This window comes from Bubalus kerabau, chromosome 7 (assembly GCF_029407905.1).
Source record: "Bubalus kerabau isolate K-KA32 ecotype Philippines breed swamp buffalo chromosome 7, PCC_UOA_SB_1v2, whole genome shotgun sequence".
NCBI classification, from domain to species: Eukaryota; Metazoa; Chordata; class Mammalia; order Artiodactyla; family Bovidae; genus Bubalus; species Bubalus kerabau.
Genome location: NC_073630.1, coordinates 17,365,524 through 17,386,465, shown reverse-complemented (window position 1 = coordinate 17,386,465; position 20,942 = coordinate 17,365,524). Strand labels below are relative to the sequence as shown.

The 20,942-nt window shown below is 36.8% G+C and overlaps 1 protein-coding gene and 1 long non-coding RNA gene across 6 annotated transcripts in view; both read left to right on the top strand.

The window, feature by feature from the left end:
• LOC129657491 (uncharacterized) overlaps nucleotides 1–6,107 on the top strand; it is a 43,611-nt gene extending 37,504 nt beyond the window's left edge. The window contains exons 3-4 of the long non-coding RNA XR_008716761.1: nucleotides 4,887–4,964; nucleotides 5,822–6,107. This is a non-coding gene — a long non-coding RNA (uncharacterized LOC129657491). The remainder of the gene's footprint in view (nucleotides 1–4,886; nucleotides 4,965–5,821) is intronic.
• Nucleotides 1–20,942, top strand: part of UNC5C (unc-5 netrin receptor C) — a 436,417-nt gene that overhangs the window by 58,501 nt on the left and 356,974 nt on the right. The window lies entirely within an intron of this gene.

Genomic DNA, 20,942 nt, shown 5'->3' with positions numbered 1-20,942 from the left:
ACTATTGTAAACAGTGCTGCAATGAAGATTGGGGTACACGTGTCTCTTTCAATTCTGGTTTCCTCGGTGTGTATGCCCAGCAATGGGATTGCTGGGTCATATGGGAGTTCTATTTCCAGTTTTTTAACAATCTCCACACCGTTTTCCATAGTGGCTGTACTAGTTTGCATTCGCACCAACAGTGTAAGAGGGTTCCCTTTTCTCTGCACCCTCTCCAGCATTTATTGTTTGTAGATTTTTGATAGCCACCATTCTGACCAGCTTGAGATGGTACCTCATTGTGCTTTTAATTTACATTTCTCTGATAATGAATGATGTTGAGCATCTTTTGTATGTGTTTGTTAGCCATCTGTATGTCTTCTTTGTAGAAATGTCTGTTTAGTTCTTTGGCCCATTTTTTTCATTGGGTCATTTTTTTTTTCTGGAATTGAGATGCAAGAGCTGCTTGTATATTTTTGAGATTAATTCTTTGTCAGTTGCTTTGTTTGCTATTATTTTCTCCCATTGTGAAAGCTGTCTTTTATCTTGCTTATAGTTTCCTTCATTGTGCAAAAGGTTTTAAGTCTAATTAGGTCCCATTTGTTTATTTTTGCTTTTATTTCCATTACTCTGGGAGGTGGGTCATAGAAGATCCTGCTGTGATTTATGTCAGAGAGTGTTTTGCCTGTGTTCTCCTCTAGGAGTTTTATAGTTTCTGGTCTTACATTTAGATCTTTAATCCATTTTGAGTTTATTTTTGCATATGGTGTTAGAAAGTGTTCTAGTTTCGTTCTTTTACAAGTGGTTGACCAGTTTTCCCAGAACGACTTGTTAAAGTAATTGTCTTATCTCCATTGTATATTCTTGCCTCCTTTGTCAAAGATAAGGTGTCCATAGGTGCATGGATTTATCTCGGGTCTTTCAATTTTGTTCCATTGATCAATATTTCTGTCTTTGTGCCAGTACCATACTGTCTTAATGACTGTAGCTTTGTATAGTCTGAATTCAGGCACGTTGATTCCTCCAGTTCCATTCTTCTTTCTCAAGATTGCTTTGGCTATTCTAGGTTTTTTGTATTTCCATGCAAATTGTGAAATTATTTGTTCTAGTACTCTGAAAAATACCATTGGTAGCTTGATAGGGGTTGCATTGAATCTATAGATTGCTTTGGGTAGTATACTCATTTTCACTATATTGATTCTTCCAATCCATGAACATGGTATATTTCTCCATCTTTTGTGTCATCTTTGATTTCTTTCCTCAGTGTTGTATAGTTTTCTATACAAAGATCTTTTGTTTCTTCAGGTAGATTTATTCCTAAGTATTTTATTCTTTTCATTGCAATGGTGAATGAAATTGTTTCCTTAATTTCTGTTTTCTCATTGTTAGTGTATAGGAATGCAAGGGATTTCTGTGTGTTAATTTTATATCCTGCAACTTTACTATATTACATTTGATTAGCTCTAGTAATTTTCTGGTGGTGTCTTTAGGGTTTTCTATGTAGAGGATCATGTCATCTGCAAACAGTGAGAGTTTTACTTCTTCTTTTCCAATCTGGATTCCTTTTATTTCTTTTTCTTCTCTGATTGCTGTGGCTAAAACTTCCAAAACTATGTTGAATAGTAGTGGTGAGAGTTGGTACCCTTGTCTTGTTCCTGACTTTAGGAGAAATGCTTTCAATTTTTCACCATTGAGGAGAATGTTTCCTATGGTTTCATCACATATGGCTTTTATTATGTTGAGGTATATTTCTTCTATGCCTGCTTTCTGGAGGGATTTTATCATAAATGGATGTTGAATTTTGTCAAAGGCTTTCTCTGCATCTATTGAGATAGTCATGTGGTTTTTATCTTCCAATTTGTTAATGTGGTGTACCACGTTGATTGATATGCAAATACTGAAGAATCCTTGCATCCCTGGGATAAAGCCCGCTTGGTCATAATGTATGATCTTTTTAATACATTGTTGGATTCCGTTTGCCAGAATTTTGTTAAGGATTTCTGCATCTATGTTCATCAGTGATATTGGCTTGTAGTTTTCTTTTTTTGTGGCTTCGTTGTCCGGTTTTGGTATTAGGGTGATGATGGCCTCATAGAATGAGTTTGCAAGTTCACCTTCCTCTGCAATTTTCTGGAAGAGTTTTATTAGGATAGGTGTTAGCTCTTCTCTAAATTTTTGGTAGAATTCATCTGTGAAGCCATCTGGTCCTGGGCTTTTGTTTGTTGGAAGATTTTGATTACAGTTTTGATTTCCATGCTTGTGATGGGTCTGTTAAGATTTTGTGTTTCTTCCTGGTTCAGTTTTGGAAGATTATACTTTTCTAAGAATTTGTCCATTTTTTCCAAGTTGTCCATTTTACAGGCATATTGTTGGTGATAGTAGTCTCTTATGATCCTTTGTATTTCTGTGTTTTCTGTTGTGATTTCTCCATTTTCATTTCTAATTTTGTTGATTTTATTCTTCTCCCTTTTTTTCTTGATGTGTCCGGCTAATGGTTTGTCTATTTTATTTATCTTCTCAAATAACCACCCTTTAGTTTTGTTGATTTTTGCTATAGTCTCCTTTGTTTCTTTTTCATTTATTTCTGCCCTAATTTTTATGATTTCTTCCCTTCTACTAACCCTGGGGTTCTTCATTTCTTTTTCTAGTTGCTTTAGGTGTAAAGTTAGGTTATTTATTTGATTTTTCTCTTGTTTTTTGAGGTAAGCTTGTGTTGCTATGAACCCCTTAGCACTGCTTTCACTGACTCCCATAGGTTTTGGGTGTCGTGTTTTCATTTTCATTCATTTCTATGCATATTTTGATTTATTTTTTGATTTCTTCTGTAATTTGTTGGTTATTCAGAAGCGTGTGGTTTAGCCTCCATATGTTTGCATTTTTAATAGTTTTATTCCTGTAGTTGACATCTAACCTTACCACATTGTGATCAGAAAAGATCCTTGAAATGATTTCAAGTTTTTTAATTTACCAAGGCTAGATTTATGGCCCAGGATGTGATTTATCTGGAGAATGTTCCATGTGCACTTGAGAAAAAGGTGAAATTCATTGTTTTGGGGTGAAATGTTGCAGGTGGATTTTTTACCAGCTTAGCTACCAGGGAAACCTAGGGTGAGCTAAAAGTGATTCTTTGTTAGTAGCACACTTGAAAATATTTTAGGTTAAAACTTACAAGTGGGCTGAAACTGTGCAGTGTATAGTTTCCTAATTAAAGTAAAAAACAACCTATAATTATTTCTAGTTCTGTATTCTTCAATATTTAACATACCACAATATCAGATGTGGTATAGTTCAAAATGCAGTCAGTACTTTCAATTTCTTATGAGATATTATTATACCTTTTCTTGGCCCATCTGGGTCATTCACTAGTTTGAAAGAGAAAAGAAAAAAGTGAATAGACACATTTGGTTAAATCCTAATTTTTGAGGCTCACTAAATGTCTTCTTTGAAAACCAGGAAATGCTAATGCATGGAAGCAGTGTGCAGACACAGTCAGCAAAGGAAACCACTCTGCTAAGTTGATAAATAAGGATTTATGCAAACTAATTTATATATAAAATGGCCAATGTTTTTTTCCTCCAGAATGGTATAATATCTGAGGCCTTGGATTTTCAGTTTTCTTGTGGTAGTTTTCCATTAAAAAGTTTTATTCAAGTAACTTTTATTGAATTGCTCCTATGTGCAAGATAAATGGGATGGTGTACGTAAGATACCTTGGAAAGTGCAAAGTCTATACAAATAAAAAGTGTTGCTATTATGTCCCTGAGTAATTTCTAATTTCTCCATGTGAGAAGAGGGTTGCCTACAATCTTGATTCTTTGTCATCCATTTGAACTTCGATGATCCTTACATTTGGGCTTCCCTGATAGCTCATTTGGTAAAGAATCCACCTGCCATGGAGGAGACCCAGATTCGATTCCTCTGTCAGGAAGATCCCCTGGAAAAGGGATAGGCTACCCACTCCAGTGTTCCTGGGCTTCCCTTGTGGCTCAGCTGGTAAAGAATCTGCCTGCAATGCTGGAGACCTGGGCTCAATCCCTGGGTTGGTAAGATCCCCTGGAGAAGGGAAAGGATACCCACTCCAGTATTCTATCCTAGAGAATTCCATGAACTATATGTAGTTCAAGGGGTCACAAAGAGTCGGACATGATTGAGCAGCTTTCACTTTTAATCCTGACTTTTAAACTTATTATTTTTGGCCCATTATGTTGTTTCTACCATAACCGACAGATTCCCACTAGACTCATAATTTAAAAATGAAGATGACTGATTCGGTCACAAAAGAATATGAGCTTTAAGGTCAGAACTCTAGATTTTAAGTCTTGGATGTGCAATTTAATAACTGTTTGGATGTGGGCATCCATTTTATTTGCTGGAGTCTTAGTTCCCTGTCCATAAAATATGATTTGTAACCTACATCTTAACTTGTGTGTGCCTCTGTGTTAAGTCACTTTAGTCGTGTCTGACTCTTTGCGACCTTATGAACTGGAATGCACCAGGCTCCTCTGTCCATAGGATTCTCCTGGCAAGAACACTGTAGTAGATTGCCATGCCCTCCTCCAGGGGATATTCCAGATCCAGGGATTGAATACACATCTCTTATGTCTCTAATTTGCTTATTGATATTGTTGTGAAAGTATATATAGTGAGTACAATAGCTTATGGAAAAACCCAAATGAACTCTGGCCAACCCGATATGTGAAGCTAATGTGATCTTGATGATAAGTACATATCAATTATTATCTTTTTTGTTATAAATATGTGGCTCTAAACTCCATATAATGTCCACCCTTTTCCTCAGAGGTTCTTTCAATGCAAAAAAAAACAAAAAAAGTCAGTGCTTAATTTGATCTTGAAATGAGAAAGTCTTTCCTTCTGGTGTTAGAGACAACAGTTTTTGTCAATTTCAGAGCAACCTCTATACATCAGCAGAACTTGACACCTATACTGATAAAATTCGTCTGTCTTGAAACTGACCAAAGCTGCAGGTAATATCCAAAAGGACTATCCTATTGTTAAGAACATTTGCAATAGAGGGGATGGGAAATGTGTTAGAGTCTTCATTTCATTTGGGCTTGGAAAATACACATTATGTTGAAAGAGAAAACTAGAGAGCAATAATTTTTTCTTTTCAGTTTAATGACTAGTTGATTTCCATTAGAAGTAATTAGAAATGCCCCTATAAATGATATGAACAAGTTTATGTAAGTGGGTCACTTTTGTTCCATGTGGAGAAATATCCTGTATAAATCTAAGTTCCAAATATCTCTGTACATGGTAACCATATGTGTTAATATAAATATTCTAATTTATAATGAAATCAACTTTTCCTTAATCTTTTTCAAATTTAAAGAAAGATAAGAGTTACTTCTGGGTACAAAGATTAGTAAAGACAGTTATAATAGGTACTGACTTAAAAATTGTGTCAGTTCTGCACTTTAAGAGCTTGTGAATACACTTTATGAACATCTTTATTTTAAAATTGGATTTCAAAATGTTTCAACTTTAGCTAAGATTTAGTTTAATGAGTTTTCATTTTAACATTGTCTTTTTGAAACACAAGATGCCACTCTTTCATTCATCAAATTTGCTTTTTCTCATCTAAATTTTTACATTTACAACTTTGAGAATTCCACCTTATGTGGGAAAGCATTCTAAACAGAGATACATTCCATGCACTTTATTTGATAAAAACATTGAATTCACTTAACTACAAAGTTGGAGGTATGGGAAATAGCAACAAGATATGAAAAAGATCTCTAAGGCCCAAAGCAAAGTATGGGACCTTTTTGGTCTAATTTTTAACAGCTGATCAATAGTAACTTTTTTTTTTTTTTTTTTGCAGTTTCTGAAATCTCTGAATGGATTATGAATTGCTGTTATTATTATGCCAGTTGAATATCTGAACATGCAGACCCACCTTGACACTACTATTAAATTATAAATGATTTGCTCTTTTATAAATGTGAATGGATTTAAATAACATTTGATTTGTGCTTGTACATTCTCCAAATAGTACCACTCTTTAAGCCTGTATGGTCATTTAAGCTCTATTCAGTCAATCATCTTTTTTTTTAGTTTTTATTCACTGATCATATGAGTGATTTTTATTTCTTGCCCTTTTCAATCTTGGGAACATTTTTTTAAGAACCTTAGAGTAAGTCAAGATAACTGACTCCTACAGTTTCAATATCTCCTTACTGAATTTTGATATCATAGTTTTGGTTTAATCATAAAATACACCATATATTTGGCATCTTTGGCAGATTCCATTCTTTAAAACTTAAAAAAATAGCATTGTCGTTGAAATAAAATATTAATTGGGAATGGTATGCATTGGAGAAGGAAATGGCAACCCACTCCAGTGTTCTTGCCTGGAGAATCCCAGGGACAGGGGAGCCTGGTGTGCTGCCGTCTATGGGGTCGCACAGAGTCGGACACGACTGAAATGACTTAGCAGCAGCAGCAGCAGTGGAGATTTTCTGTCATTTGCTTTTAAATTGTTTATTAATAAGATTAGCCTTTAGGTTGGAATATTGTTGATCAGCCAGACATCTTTGAGTTAAAAAATGAATGGTTTGCAAGATCTCTGAAGCAAGCAAGAATATGCAGTGTTTTGTCAAAATTTAAAAAATTCCTAACCCAGCTACTAGATGCCTTAAAAATATGTACAACTTTTGCATATAGTACAAGGTTGGAAATGAGTATCTTAGCACAACTGACGAAGAAGGCAATGGCATCCCACTCTAGTACTCTTGCCTGGAGAATCCCGTGGACGGAGGAGCCTGGTAGGCTGCAGTCCATGGGGTTGCTAGGAGTCGGACACGACTGAGCTACTTCCCTTTCACTTTTCACTTTCATGCATTAGAGAAGGAAATGGCAACCCACTCCAGTGTTCTTGCCTGGAGAATCCCGGGAACGGGGGAGCCTGGTGGGCTGCCATCTATGGGGTCGCACAGAGTCGGACACGACTGAAGCGACTTAGCAGCAGCAGCAGCAGCACAACTGAAAGAGTTCAAAGAAAGAATTATTGAAAATAAAATAGCATGTTTATTATTCTAACCATTTGGTAAAAACGGTTTTTTTCACAGATTAAAAAAATTGTTCAAGTTTAATAAAATTCACCATGTATTGTTTTCTTCCACTGACTAAACAGTACATTGTTGGGTATATATGGCAAAACCAATACAATATTTTAAAGTAATTAACGTCAAATTAAAATAAACAAATTTATATTTAGAAAAATAAAATAAAGCTATACTTCATCAGAAAAAAAAGACATTTAAAAAACCCTTTTTATGTTTTTTAAATTTTTATTGGAGAAGCTGATTTACAATGTTGTATTAATTTCAGGTGCACAGCAAAGTGAATCCCTCTTTTTTAAAAAAAGTGTACACACTAGAACCTTAATTTGAAATTTAGTATTTAAGTTTGTCTCTAACTTACATTTCCTGCTATCTTTCCAATCATGAAATTCTGTATAGTTACTAGATTGTTGTACTCAGTTTTCCAAAGAGGTTTGCAAATTCCATCTTCAAAGCTCTATCCTTACTCTTGGTTTGGAATTATTTGCACCTTCTTTACATTCCATTATGGTCTCAGATTCTAGCTCTGAGAACAACTCCTCACTGCAAATCCCAGCCCATGGTCACTTCACATTTATCTGAACTTATATTACAGTTATTATCTTTGTTCTATTTTGAGATTAAGATTATATTACCATATATTAAGGGCTTCCCAGGTGGCACTAATGGTAAAGAACCTGGCTGTCAGTGCAGGAGACATAACAGACTCAAGTTGGATCCTTGGGTTGGGAAGATCCTCTGAAGGAGGACAAGGCAACCCACTCCAGTATTCTTGCCTGGAGAATCCCTATGGACAGAGGAACCTGGAGGGCTCTTTGCAGCCCATAGGGTCGCAAAAAGTTGGACATGACTGAAGCGACTGAACACACATCATGTATTACTGCAGGTTACCTCTAAAGTTGATCCCAAGTATATCATCATCAGTTCAGTTCAGTTCAGTTCAGTCGCTCAGTCGTGTCCAACTCTTTGCGACCCCATGAATCGCAGCACACCAGGCTTCCCTGTCTATCACCAACTCCCGGAGTTCACTCAGACTCACGTCTGTCGAGTCAGTGATGCCATCTAGCCATCTCATCCTCTGTCGTCCCCTTCTCCTCCTGCCCCCAATCCCTCCCAGCATCACAGTCTTTTCCAATGAGTCAACTCTTCGCATGAGGTGGCCAAAGTACTGAAGTTTCAGCTTTAGCATCATTTCTTCCAAAGAACACCCAGGACTGATTTCCTTTAGAGTGGACTGGTTGGATCTCCTTGCAGTCCAGGGGAATCTCAAGAGTCTGCTCCAACACCACAGTTCAAAAGCATCAATTCTTCGGTGCTCAGCTTTCTTTATAGTCCAACTCTCACATCCATACATGACTACTAGAAAAACCATAGCCTTGACTAGACGAACCTTTGTTAGCAAAGTAATGTCTCTGCTTTTGAATATGCTATCTAGGTTGGGCATAACTTTCCTTCCAAGGAGTAAGCGTCTTTTAATTTCATGGCTGCAGTCACCATCTGCAGTGATTTTGGAGCCCCCCAAAATAAAGTCTGACACTGTTTCCACTGTTTCCCCATCTATTTCCCATGAAGTGATGGGACCAGATGCCATGATTTTAGCTTTCTGAATGTTGAGCTTTAAGCCAACTTTTTCACTCTCCTCTTTCACTTGCATCAAGAGGCTTTTTAGTTCCTCTTCACTTTCTGCCATAAGGGTGGTGTCATCTGCATGTCTGAGGTTATTGATATTTCTCCCGGCAATCTTGATTCCAGCTTGTGCTTCTTCCAGCCCAGCGTTTCTCATGATGTACTCTGCATATAAATTAAATAAGCAGGGTGACAATATACAGCCTTGACGAACTCCTTTTCCTATTTGGAACCAGTCTGTTGTTCCATGTCCAGTTCTAACTGTTGCTTCCTGACCTGCATATAGGTTTCTCAAGAGGAATGCAAAGGCTAATAAATATCATCCTCTGTACTTGTAAATTCTCTCCAACATATATCCCAACATATAAAAGCAGTTTAATATTTGTGAGCTATTCTCTAGCTGAAAAGAATACTATCAATCAGTCAAAATCAGAATTATTTATCAATGTAAAAGAAATTAAGCTCTTTACTATTAAACATATGTCTAGGTATCGGAGTATTACCTATTGGAATCCTTGAACAGTTATTTTAATATGGAAATGAGAATGAGGTAAAATAAACCTAAAAATCTTATCCAAGTTAGTTGAAAAGTTTGTTCTAAGTTAAACATTGCATTTGTAGAAATTGACTCCACTAATTTCATTAGGTGGTAAATTTTTCTTAGAACAATAGTAAACCTCACTGCAGGCCTTCCACTAGTAAATTCAACTCCATTAATGATGAAGTTGAGTGTGAGTGTGTGTGTGATAACATGGATGAAAGATTAAATTTATTTTTCCTACCTTGAATAAAATATACTTTTGAATCTTAAACAGGGTTAAAAATGTTGAATGTGCAAGGTTATCTAAAGACAAAATCTTTAAGCTATCTGGTATGCATTTTGAGAGTGAGTATCAAAAAAAAATGAGTAGATAATTCAGGTTTCTAATATTGGAAGAGGAAGGCTCAGCAACTATGGATTGTTTCTACTAAATTGATTACCTATTATTTTTAACAAGAAACAGAAACCAATTTTTAAATTTTACAACAGTTTCAGTCTTTAAAAAAAAATTAACAATAAATGGTAGAAGCATGATAGAAGCAAACATACATAAAGGTATGTTCAGTGGTGTTTCCGTATCACAACTTGACAATAAACAGAATAAAAGGTCTCAGAAATAGAATTACTTTTTCCTGAGTTGCTCAGTTTTTCACATGTAAGTCTTCAAAAGGGCTACCTTGATAGCTCAGCTGATAAAGAATCTGCCTGCAAAGCAGGAGACCCTGATTTGATTCCTGGGTCAGGTAGGTCTGCTGGAGAAGAGATAGGCTACCCACTTCAGTATTCCTGGGCCTCCCTTGTGCTCAGCCGGTAAAGAATCTGCCTGCAAACAGAAGATCTGGGTAGATCCCTGGGTTGGGAAGAACCCCTGGAGAAGGGAAAGGCTACCCACTCCAGTATTCTGGCCTGGAGAATTCCATGCACTGTATATCCCATGGGGTCACAAAGAGTCAGACACAACTGAGTGACTTTCACTTTTAAGCCTTCAAAATGGTCATTAAATTCATTAAATCTTTGGCCTTTCTGCTGAAACTCTGAATAATTTTTCCTTACCTGTGTGGAACTATGACCACTTCTGTTAAATACGGACCTTTTTCATATTTAAAATGGCAATGCAGTACTAAACTGCATTTGTGCCTGTGATTATTTTGTCAGTCTCCCAGTGGCTCAGTAGTAAAGAATCTGCCTACAGTGTGGGAGCTGCAGGAGACGTGGGTTCTATTCCTGGGTCGGGAAGATCCCCGGGAGGAGGGCACAGCAACCCACTCCAGTATTCTTGCCTGGAGAATACCATGGACAGAGGACCCCGGCAGGGCATGGTCCATAGGGTCACAAAGAGACAGACACTACTGAAGCTACTTAGCACGGCACCAGTTAAATATTACTAAAGTCATGTTTTTCCTTGTTTCATGCAAAAAAAAAAAAAAAATACACACACACACAGATCACTGTTTTGGGTAGTCATTGAAAACTTTTATTTGCCAATATCATAACCTTAGAAAGGTAGCAATGTGTGCATTCACTCTTATTTTTGTTTTGCTGCTACTGCTAAGTCACTTCAGTCGTGTCCGACTCTGTGCGACCCCATAGACGGCAGCCCACCAGGCTCCCCCCGTTCCTGGGATTCTCCAGGCAAGAACACTGGAGTGGGTTGCCATTTCCTTCTCCAATGCATGAAAGTGAAAAGTGAATGTGAAGTCGCTCAGTCGTATCTGACTCTTAGCAACCCCATGGACTGCAGCCTACCAGGCTCCTCCATCCATGGGATTTTCCAGGCAAGAGTACTGGAGTGGGGTGCCATTGCCTTCTCCGTATTTTTTGTTGTTGTTGTTACTACCTGCCTATTTATTTGTTCATTTGGCAGCTATGTATTAAGTTCCTACACTATCCCATTAACTAAGCATTGGGGATTTAGATAAACCTAGTCACTGCCATAAGGATCCTTTTATTTAGTGGGAAAAACAGGAAATAAATAATAATTACAAAAATAAAGTATATTCTATAATTGATCTAGCATGTGAAATGATACCTGTCTGGGTATATAATAATTCAATAGTTGTACAATTTAAAGCATTTTATATTTATAGAATATTTTATCTTTTAAAGTGTTTTGTTGTTTATCCTTTAGCACAAATTAAAAACATCTGAGACTGCCTCTCAGCTGTTCTTTTAATCAATATGACTAATGGATACATGTATTCAGAAACAAAATTTTCCCTTTAGCAGAAGATTATTGAGAGATAACTACTGAATGGTAATTTTCTTTTCCATTTATATTTGTGGTTATGCTGACATTTCAGTAAGGTTTTATTGAAGCAATAAGGTCACTCAGTAAAATGCAGATGATGAATCTAATAATAGTGTTAATTATGCTTTATTTCATACATATAGACATGCAGAATCTGAGTCATAGCTAGGATGTTAATTACTTTATAAGGATTAGAATAAATTAAGGTAGGGGCTCCATCTATGTATTAATTACAAGTTCACAATGGGATCAGCAATTCAGATAAGGAATAAAATGTGGTTGAATGCTTATTTTGCTATGAACTTTAGGATGTTTATTGGCAGAAATATCTTGAAAAGTTCAAAACATTAGCATTGTCACATTTTAACAGCTTTTTCCCTCTGAGTTACTTCTGTAAAGACTTTTGGTAAATTTGACCATTGCAAACCCTTTCCATCTTCTTGAAATACTACTTTTGACTACTGTAAAATCATATTTTCCTTCCATGTTTCCCTCCACCTCCCAGATCTATCTTTTTCAGTCTCCTTTTCTGACTGTCATCAGTGTTGAAGTCTCAGGGCTCCATCCTGAGTCCCTCTCAAGCCTCTATGTATTAGGGCTTCATCATGTGTTGTTTCAATTGTGTGCCATGATTTTGATGACCTTTTTTAGGTAATCTCATTTATTCCCATGGATTGAAATTTCAACTTCATCATGATGTCTCCTAAATTCAAATTTTCAGTCCTGACCTTCCTCCTGAAATCCAGAATCATATAGTCAACACCATATTTGACATCTCCACCTAGAATATCAATGGGCTTCCCTGGTGGCTCAGACAGTAAAGAGTCTGCCTGCGTTTTGGGAGACCTGGGTTCAATCCCTGGGTTGGGAAGATCCCCTGGAGAAGGGAACAGCTACCCACTCCAGTATTCTGGCCTGGAGAATTCCATGGACAGGAGCCTGCAGGCTATAGTTCATGCAGTCTCAAAGAGTCGGACATGACTGAGCGACTTTCACTTTCACCTAAATACCCTGTCCATGACAGAATTCTTGCTTTCTTTCCCTTCACTCCTTACCCCAGAACTCATTTTCTGCATCCCATCTCTACTCCTTATTTTCTTACCATATACTTCACCATCTCTCACTGAGCTCCACTTGCCTTCATTCTGTTCCTACATATATAATGTCTATATAATGCCACCGTACTTCCCACATAGGGCCTTTGGTTCTTCTGCCTGCAATGGCCTGTCGCCAGAAATCGACCTCTGCTTTCGTAACAGGCATCACTATCGCATCACTCTAGTGACACTTCTTAGATCTTGAAAAGTGTATTTCTTATTTATTCCCTTTCTCCCTCCCTTCCTTCCTCCCTTTCTCCCTCACTCCATTACCTTATTCCTTTCTTGAATTCTCTCATTTTTATAACATTGTTCTACCCTCATCCCCTTTGTGCATGACACAGTTTAATGTAGCAAAGAATAAATAAATACCTGCCAAATGGCATGGTCTCGTCAAATTCTCATTTTTCTAACTGATCTTTTCTGAGGATACCTCAGAACGGTGGAGGGCATGCATGTCCATGTGAGAGTGAGCTGCTACTTCACCTAATGTTATCATTATCTAAAGTTATCTAAATATTTGAAATATTCTGTGCTAACAACTCTTGCTTCCTCTTGAGACTGTGAATAGAATTATTTCCAGATGGTCCAGAAGTTTCAGCATATTGCTACAGTTAACAAAAAGCTTTTGTAAATGTTATATTAACCACTAAGGAGCATGTGCTACCATTAATTTGTGTTATGAATTCCTGTTAATGACAGAATTTGCCTGTACATGCATTTTTCTCCTAAAATCATATATAATGATTAGAGTACTGGTTGCAGAAAATTATAGATAACGAAAGACTGACACCACAGTACTTAAAAACATGTTAGATGTGCCTTTTAGTAAAGAACTAAATTTTCAGATGTTACGGAAGTACTTCACTGTTTGAGTTTAAGAAAAATTTCTTTTAAAAATCTGCTAAAATAAAGCTAAGGAGACTTTGATTATTGTTGTTAAGTGAAAAAAGAAAGAGTCACTCAGTCATATCTGACTCTGTGACCCCATGGACTGTAGCCCACCAGGCTCCTCTATTCATAGAGTTCTGTAGGCAACAATACTGGAGTGGGTAGCCATTCCCTTCTCCAGGGGACTCTGTGACCCCATGGACTATAGTCTGCCAGGCTCCTCTGTCCATGGAATTCTCCAGGCGAGAATGCTAAAGTGGGTAGCCATTCTCTTCTTCAGGGTATTTTTCTGACCGAGGGATTGAATCCAGGTCTCCTGCATTGCAGGTATTTTCGTTACCATTGGAGCCACATGCTAAGGTGATACCTGGGTTATTGTTGTTAAGGAGTGTATAAAATGTATTCATTTATCTTTTTCTTTTCTTGTATTTATATCAAGTAAATCAATGGAAAATTCTCTTTGGAACATTATATTTCTCTTTGTTACTGTGAATAAATTAGCAGTATATTGCATTCAATAGTACAGAGTTTTTTTGAAGTTCCTTAATGTGAATATAAACAAAGAAATAAGCTTAACATCAATATCCCTGCCCTTTACTTAGTTATTTCCAGAACATTTCCAGGATAGAACATTTAAAAAGTCATTTGGGCTCACTGTAGTTTGACTGAAGTAAGCTAAAGATTGCTTTATTGACTGGACCAGTGTATTAATCGAAGAAGGAAGAAAGGTTATCACACAGTATCTGGAAAGTTTTAAAAAAAGTGGAGTGGGATTTCCTAAAATTTTCTTCTACCTACTTATAAATAGTTCATTTAAATGAAAAAGACAACTCTAAAATTATTAGGAGGAAAGAGAACCAATAATGAATTCAAGGTCATAAAGTAAACTTCTTATTTCTTTACAAGAACCTAGGGCTATAGCTTCTTTTGCTGCTTGCCAGCTTATATATGGTTACCAGGGAAACTTCCTGTTCTAAATTATGCTGCGTGAAACTTACATGTATTCTCTTAATTTAGATCCCATATTTAGATTCCATTTAAAATAACTAGGATGTGGTAGGAGGGAATTCTCTAATATATCATTTAACATTTGTAGTTTCTTTTTTAAAACGAAAAACTAAGATGGCACATAAGTATTTATAATAGTATAAATCAATACATAGCACTTTTAAACATCTCATAAATCAGGCCTATCTGGTTTCTTTGTCTAAATAGAATAAATTAGGCAAAAAGCAATGTTTTACTTAGAGTGATTTTATGTATGAATATTAAAAACTATACCACAGAGTGTAGTATTCATAAAGCATTTCTGTTTTGTATTTCTTGTGGCAAAATATGTGCTAGAGATTGTGGGCATACTTTCAAATGGAAATAAATACTTGTAGAGTTTTAGAGAATCTAGTACTTCAGTCTTTCATGGAAACCTTGTCTTCAGGTATTAGATATCTCTGTTCATTGACTTCTTTGTTCATTCAACAAGCACATACCTGTTAACTATCAGGTACATTGCAATGTGCTAAGCACAGAGGATTCCAAATCAAATATTTTACCTACTCTCAACAAGACTAGAGAAAAAGGTGGCAATAAGTCAGTCATCTTGGTATGCTGTGATAAATTCTGTAAAAGGGAAATGCACTGGGGGCCAGAGTCAGGGTGGAGGAACATTCAGATGAGTTCTTCTGGACCTGGAAGGAGCGATAGATTAAAGACTTTTTAAGTCAAGGAGTAACTCAGATGATCTGATTTGCATTTGAAAATAACTCTGATGGCAATGTGAAGGCTGATGGAGATTCATCCAGATTAGAGATAAGAACACAGTATGCTGGGAGACCACCTTGTTATTCAAGTTTGGAAAGATAAGAACGTGAATGAAGGCATTTGCAGTAGGAATATCAAGAAGGGATGCCAAAGAGTGTTGACGTGGCAATGATTTGGAGTCAAAGGATGTTAGAGAGAAAAAAAATACACATTGTTTTATATAGGTATTGTATAGGTTAGGAAAAGATGGCCTAGAAAATGATGCTTGCATGTAGTCTAAAACTTAGATGAAACAGCTGTTGTCACTGTTGAACATGCTCTATTTTCAGGAACATTTTTTACACTGGGTTAAAATAATAAAAACTTTCTGTAATGGTTATAAATTGTGAAATTATATATTTAATTTTCCTTCATGTATATGTGACATTTTGAACTTGAACAAATAAAAAACTAAAAAGATAAAAACTGATTTTTAAAAAAAAATCAAAGCTGATTAAATCAGATAAAAATATTTCTGCAAAAGGTTGCCCCTTAAGAAAGCTGGTATTTTTCAGAGAAATATATTTTAGAGTTCGTTTCTGACATAAATTTATAAAATCAGTTAATGTCATCTAACATTTCCTTAACTATAATGATATTCTTAATGGAAAAGATATTAGAAGGTTGTATAATTAAATGCATATTTGAACCTGTGGTTATTCTGTTCCTAGTATTACTCATAAAAGCATAAAAGTGACCATCTGGGTAAAGCAGGAATGTAGTTTTGGAACCCTTCCTGATAGCCTTGACCCTTTAAACTCATAGCTGAGATTTAATGTCAAAATAAGTTATAGAAAAACATGACAACAAAACATCTCCTTTTCTATTCCCCTTTAAAAATGACTAAAACTCAAGATGTATTGCATATCTAACCGCTATTAATTTAGGAACATTTCATAATCATCAATATGATAAGCAGTTCATATCAGTTCACAAGTACTTAAAAACTGTAGTTTTTAAGTACTTATGAAATACACTGAGAAAACATGAGTATTCCACTGACTTGTGGAGGAAGGAATCTATATTATATAGTGTTATGACTGTTAATTTGCTTTGGGACCACATATGAAGTTCGTTTTATATTGGTTTCTTACTTACATACTGTGTTTTTCAAAATACTATAAAATGGATATTTAGGGCTATAGGCATTGATATTAGAAAGTTCCATAATTTATTTGATGACGACTTAGAAAATCCCATGGACGGAGGAGCCTGGTAGGCTGCAGTCCATGGGGTCGCTAAGAGTCGGATACGACTGAGCGACTTCACTTTCACTTTTCACTTTCGTGCATGGCACCCCACTCCAGTGTTCTTGCCTAGAGAATCCCAGGGACGGGGGAGCCTCGTGTGCTGCCGTCTGTGGGGTCACACAGAGCTGGACACGACTGAAGTGACTTAGCAGTAGCAGTAAGTAACTAACATAGACTTTCACATATTTTTTTTTTTTATTACATTTTTGCTAAATATTTTGTAAAGTAGCTTGTGCTATTTTACTTTTAGGCACAATTTTGAACATAACTCACTTAGTATCACTATAATAGACATTGTCATAGTCTGTCTCAGCATAAGATACGTAGTGATTCCCAAGACAGTTTAGTGCAGTGAATTTTTTGAAATTATGTCTTTTTATAAATAATTGTTTTCAGAACATGTAATTAATAACATATTATGTTCCATTAAATGGAAATTTATGTAATTTTTTCAAAATATATGCTTATATTAAAGAAAGGAAGGCAGAATATAAATGTCAGCTATTCTTCACTGCATCTATTTTGAGACCACTGCAAGGAGATCCAACCAGTCTATCCTAAAGGAAATCAGTCCTGAATATTCATTGGAAGGACTGATGTTGAAGCTGAAACTCCAATACTTCAGCCACCTGATATGAAGAGCTGACTCATTTGAAAAGATCCTGATGCTGGGAAAGATTGGAGGCAGGAGGAGAAGGGGATGATAGAGGATGAGATGGTTGGATGGCATCACTAACTCAATGGAGATGAGTTTGAGTAGACTCCAGGAGTTGGTGATGGACAGGGAGGCCTGGCGTGCTGCAGTCCATGGGGTCGCAAAGAGTCGGACACGACTGAGCGACTGAACTGAGCTGAACTGAATAGGAATTATGTTCTATCAGCTGAAAGAGATTATATATGCTTGGATGAATTATATCTGTCATTCACAAAGTAGTTTATAACTACAGACAAAAGTTTAGGAAGTGTTTTCAGGTTTAAAAATAATTTCTTATTAAGATAACAGGAATTTGTCAAATGGTTTGGGTTTACCTTCAAAGTTTATCTAGAATCTCACCTCCAATCCTCTCACCTTGATCTAAGCTATTATCATGAGAATGAGTCATTGTATTGGCCTCCTAACTAACTAGTTGATTGCAGCAGAACAGACTAGGCTTTTGCAGGCAATGATTCTTAACTTTCCAAACCTCAGTGGCTTAACACCAAAAGTAATTCATATATCTTACTGACAAAGGTCTGCTTTATTTTGACAAGACGAAGATGCTAGAGGCGACTTCTCACAGTCACTCAAGGATCCAGGCTGAGGGAAGCTGTGCCATTCCATGTCGCCAGCTGAAACAGTAGGGAAAAAGACTAGATAATTCTAGAGTCACAGCAAAAAAGTGACACAGGTCACTACTGCTCATCTGGACATCAGTCCTGTCGCCCCACTAACTACAGAGAGGCTGAGAAACACACTTTTTATATGCCCAAGCAGCAAAAGGGGACTGGGAACTCTCAAGCACTCTTAATGTCTTCCCCACTAGTTTAGACGATCAAACCCTCCTTGCTACAAGATAATTTCAATAGAATAGTAAAATGATCATTTTAATTATCGGATCATGTCACTCTTCTCTTTGAAATCATATTGAATGGCTCCCTATTTAATTCAGAAGGAAAACCAATGTCCTTACTATGAACCACAAAGTCTAACATAGACCCTCCTGAGTGGCTCACTCCCTTCCTTCTTTTAAGTCTCCTTGTTGAGGGGCCCTTCTTTATTACCCTGCTTTATTTTTCTCCATGGCATTTACCACTCTGACAAACTGTGGTTATTGGTTTTGCCTATTTATTGTTTGTCTCTTCCTACTAGAATGCAAGCTACAGAGGGCAAGGACTTTCTTTAATTCACCCTTTTAACACCAATGCCGAGTGGTGCCTGACATGTTAGAACATGAATGAATGGAGGAATGAATGAATAGGATGCCCCTAAGAACTGTGTTGAAAATCTCCTTGCCTCTGTATAGTTAACTTGTTTGTCATATATTATTCTTTAAGAAACATGTTTTATTGTTCCCTTACTTCCTTTTTCCCCCTTGTTTCTGAAGGTATCACTGAAATTTATCATACAAAGACATGTACCATGCTAAATGGGATCCAGGTTGAAAACAGTAAAAATGAGAGATTAAAGGCAAACCTGGGGTACCTGTATAGAAAGATTATATCAAAGGTAGAGAATCTGCAGGTCAAGGGAGGTCTGATTTGGCATGATTTTTTTAATGTAGCTTCTGAACCATGTAGGATTAGTAATAGAATATAGAACCATAAATGAATCTTTTTCTTAGTTTTATTTAATTTATATTAGAATGAGACTGTATCTGATTGTTGACGTGAGAAGAGCTTATCACTGCCATTTTTATAGTAAAATCATAATCTACCAAATTAAATAATTGTTTAAGATTTCAAGTAAGCAGATGCTTACTAATGTAACAAACAGAGAAAAATATACTTTCCTATGCACATACACATTTACATAGGTAGAATTAAGGAATGGGTATTTATAAGATAAAGAGAAAGAGCTCAGAGGTAATAGGAAAAGTGCTGATTTAACATTGACAGTTGCAAAATGAAAAATGTTAATGCCCTTTTTAGTTCACTTGACAGGAGATGACCTGTCAAAGAAGGGAAGAAGAAGGGAGTTTGGGTGAATTATTTACTAGTGTGAGACTGATAATGTATTATGCCTGAATGGAATTTGAGTTCTTTGCCAGTGGACAGTCTAATATACCAGAACCAAACCCAGGCGTTGACTATTAGCAGGAGGTCTTGAAAACAAGGTAGTGATGGGCTGGTGCTTATAAAGAGCTGGCTTTGGGAACTGCTGGAACCCCCTGCTGCTATTCCTGTGAATTCCATTGTGGTCATCTTAAAATGCTTTTATTTTTTACTCCATCTGAAGCATGACAAGCAGGCTGTGTGCAATGGCAGAAAAATGACAAGAGGTGATCCGTGAGAAAATTCTGTCAGATTCCATCATATATACATGTAAATGGCAGCATTTATTGCCTATTTCTGAGGACATGGCAACTAGTAGTTGTTACTTTGTTTCCTAAAGTAACAAGTGTCTCAGAAATAGTAAACTGATATCCCATTGTGTGTCAGAGTTCTCGAGAGAAACAGAACCAATTTTTTTTTTTTTTAAGATTTTTTAGTAAAGAATTGGATCACATGATTATGGAGGCGGAAAAGTCCCCAGACCTGCAGCCAGCAAGACTCAGGGGAGCTGATAGTAAGGTCCCAGTCTAAATGTGAAACCTTGAGAAGCAGGAGAGTCATTGGTAAATGTTCCAATTCAAGTCTGAGGGTAAAGACAGGAGAAGACTGATGTCCCCAGCTCCGAGGTAGGAAGAGAGAGCTGATTATTCCTTACTCAGCCTTTCTGTTCTCTTCAGCCTTCAAAGCACTGGCTAAGGCCCACTGACACTGGGAAGGCAATCTGCTTTACTCAGTCTGTCTCTGCTATGCATGCTAAGTTGCTTCCGTCTTGTCTGACTCGGTGTGAACCTATGGACTGCAGCCTGCCAGGCTCTTCTGTCCATGGGATTCTCCAGGCAAGAATACTGGAGTGGGTTGCCAGTTCCTCCTCCAGGGGATCTTCTCTTGTGTCTCCTGAATTGGCAGGTGGGTCCTTTACCACCAGCACCACCTGAGAAGCTACCTCCACGGACTCAGGTGTTAATTTCATCCAGAAACACCTTCACAGACACACCCAGAATAACATTTAGCCAGATATCTGGGTGCTCTTTCTCCCAGTCTGTTAACACATAAAATTAACCATCACATCTATGAAAAGTAAATTACTTTTTGGCAGGAAAGGAAGATTTCTGGGTGGAAAATACATTCACATTCTTGGATCTCTTATTAACTAAGCTATTCCTTAGAATAAGAGAACTCTTACCTCAGTTAAATACAGTTCATCAATAACCATTGGTTACTGTAGTTGTTACATTCTGAACCTCCATATTGTTTCAAATATACCTTTAGGTAACTAAGTGGGGAAATACTATCAACTCAAATGGTAACATAGGTTTTATCCTCTGCTGTGGTTTAACTACAAAATCTCAATCCTGGCTGCATATTAGTACTATCAAGCATCACTACGAACAAAGCTAGTGGAGGTGATGGAATTCCAGTTGAGCTATTCCAAATCCTGAAAGATGATGCTGTGAAAGTGCTGCACTCAATATGCCAGCAAATTTGGAAAACTCAGCAGTGGCCACAGGACTGGAAAAGGTCAGTTTTCATTCCAATCCCAAAGAAAGGCAATGCCAAAGAATGCTCAAACTACTGCACAATTGCACTCATCTCACACGCTAGTAAAGTAATGCTCAAAATTCTCCAAGCCAGGCTTCAGCAATATGTGAACCGTGAACTTCCTGATGTTCAAGCTGGTTT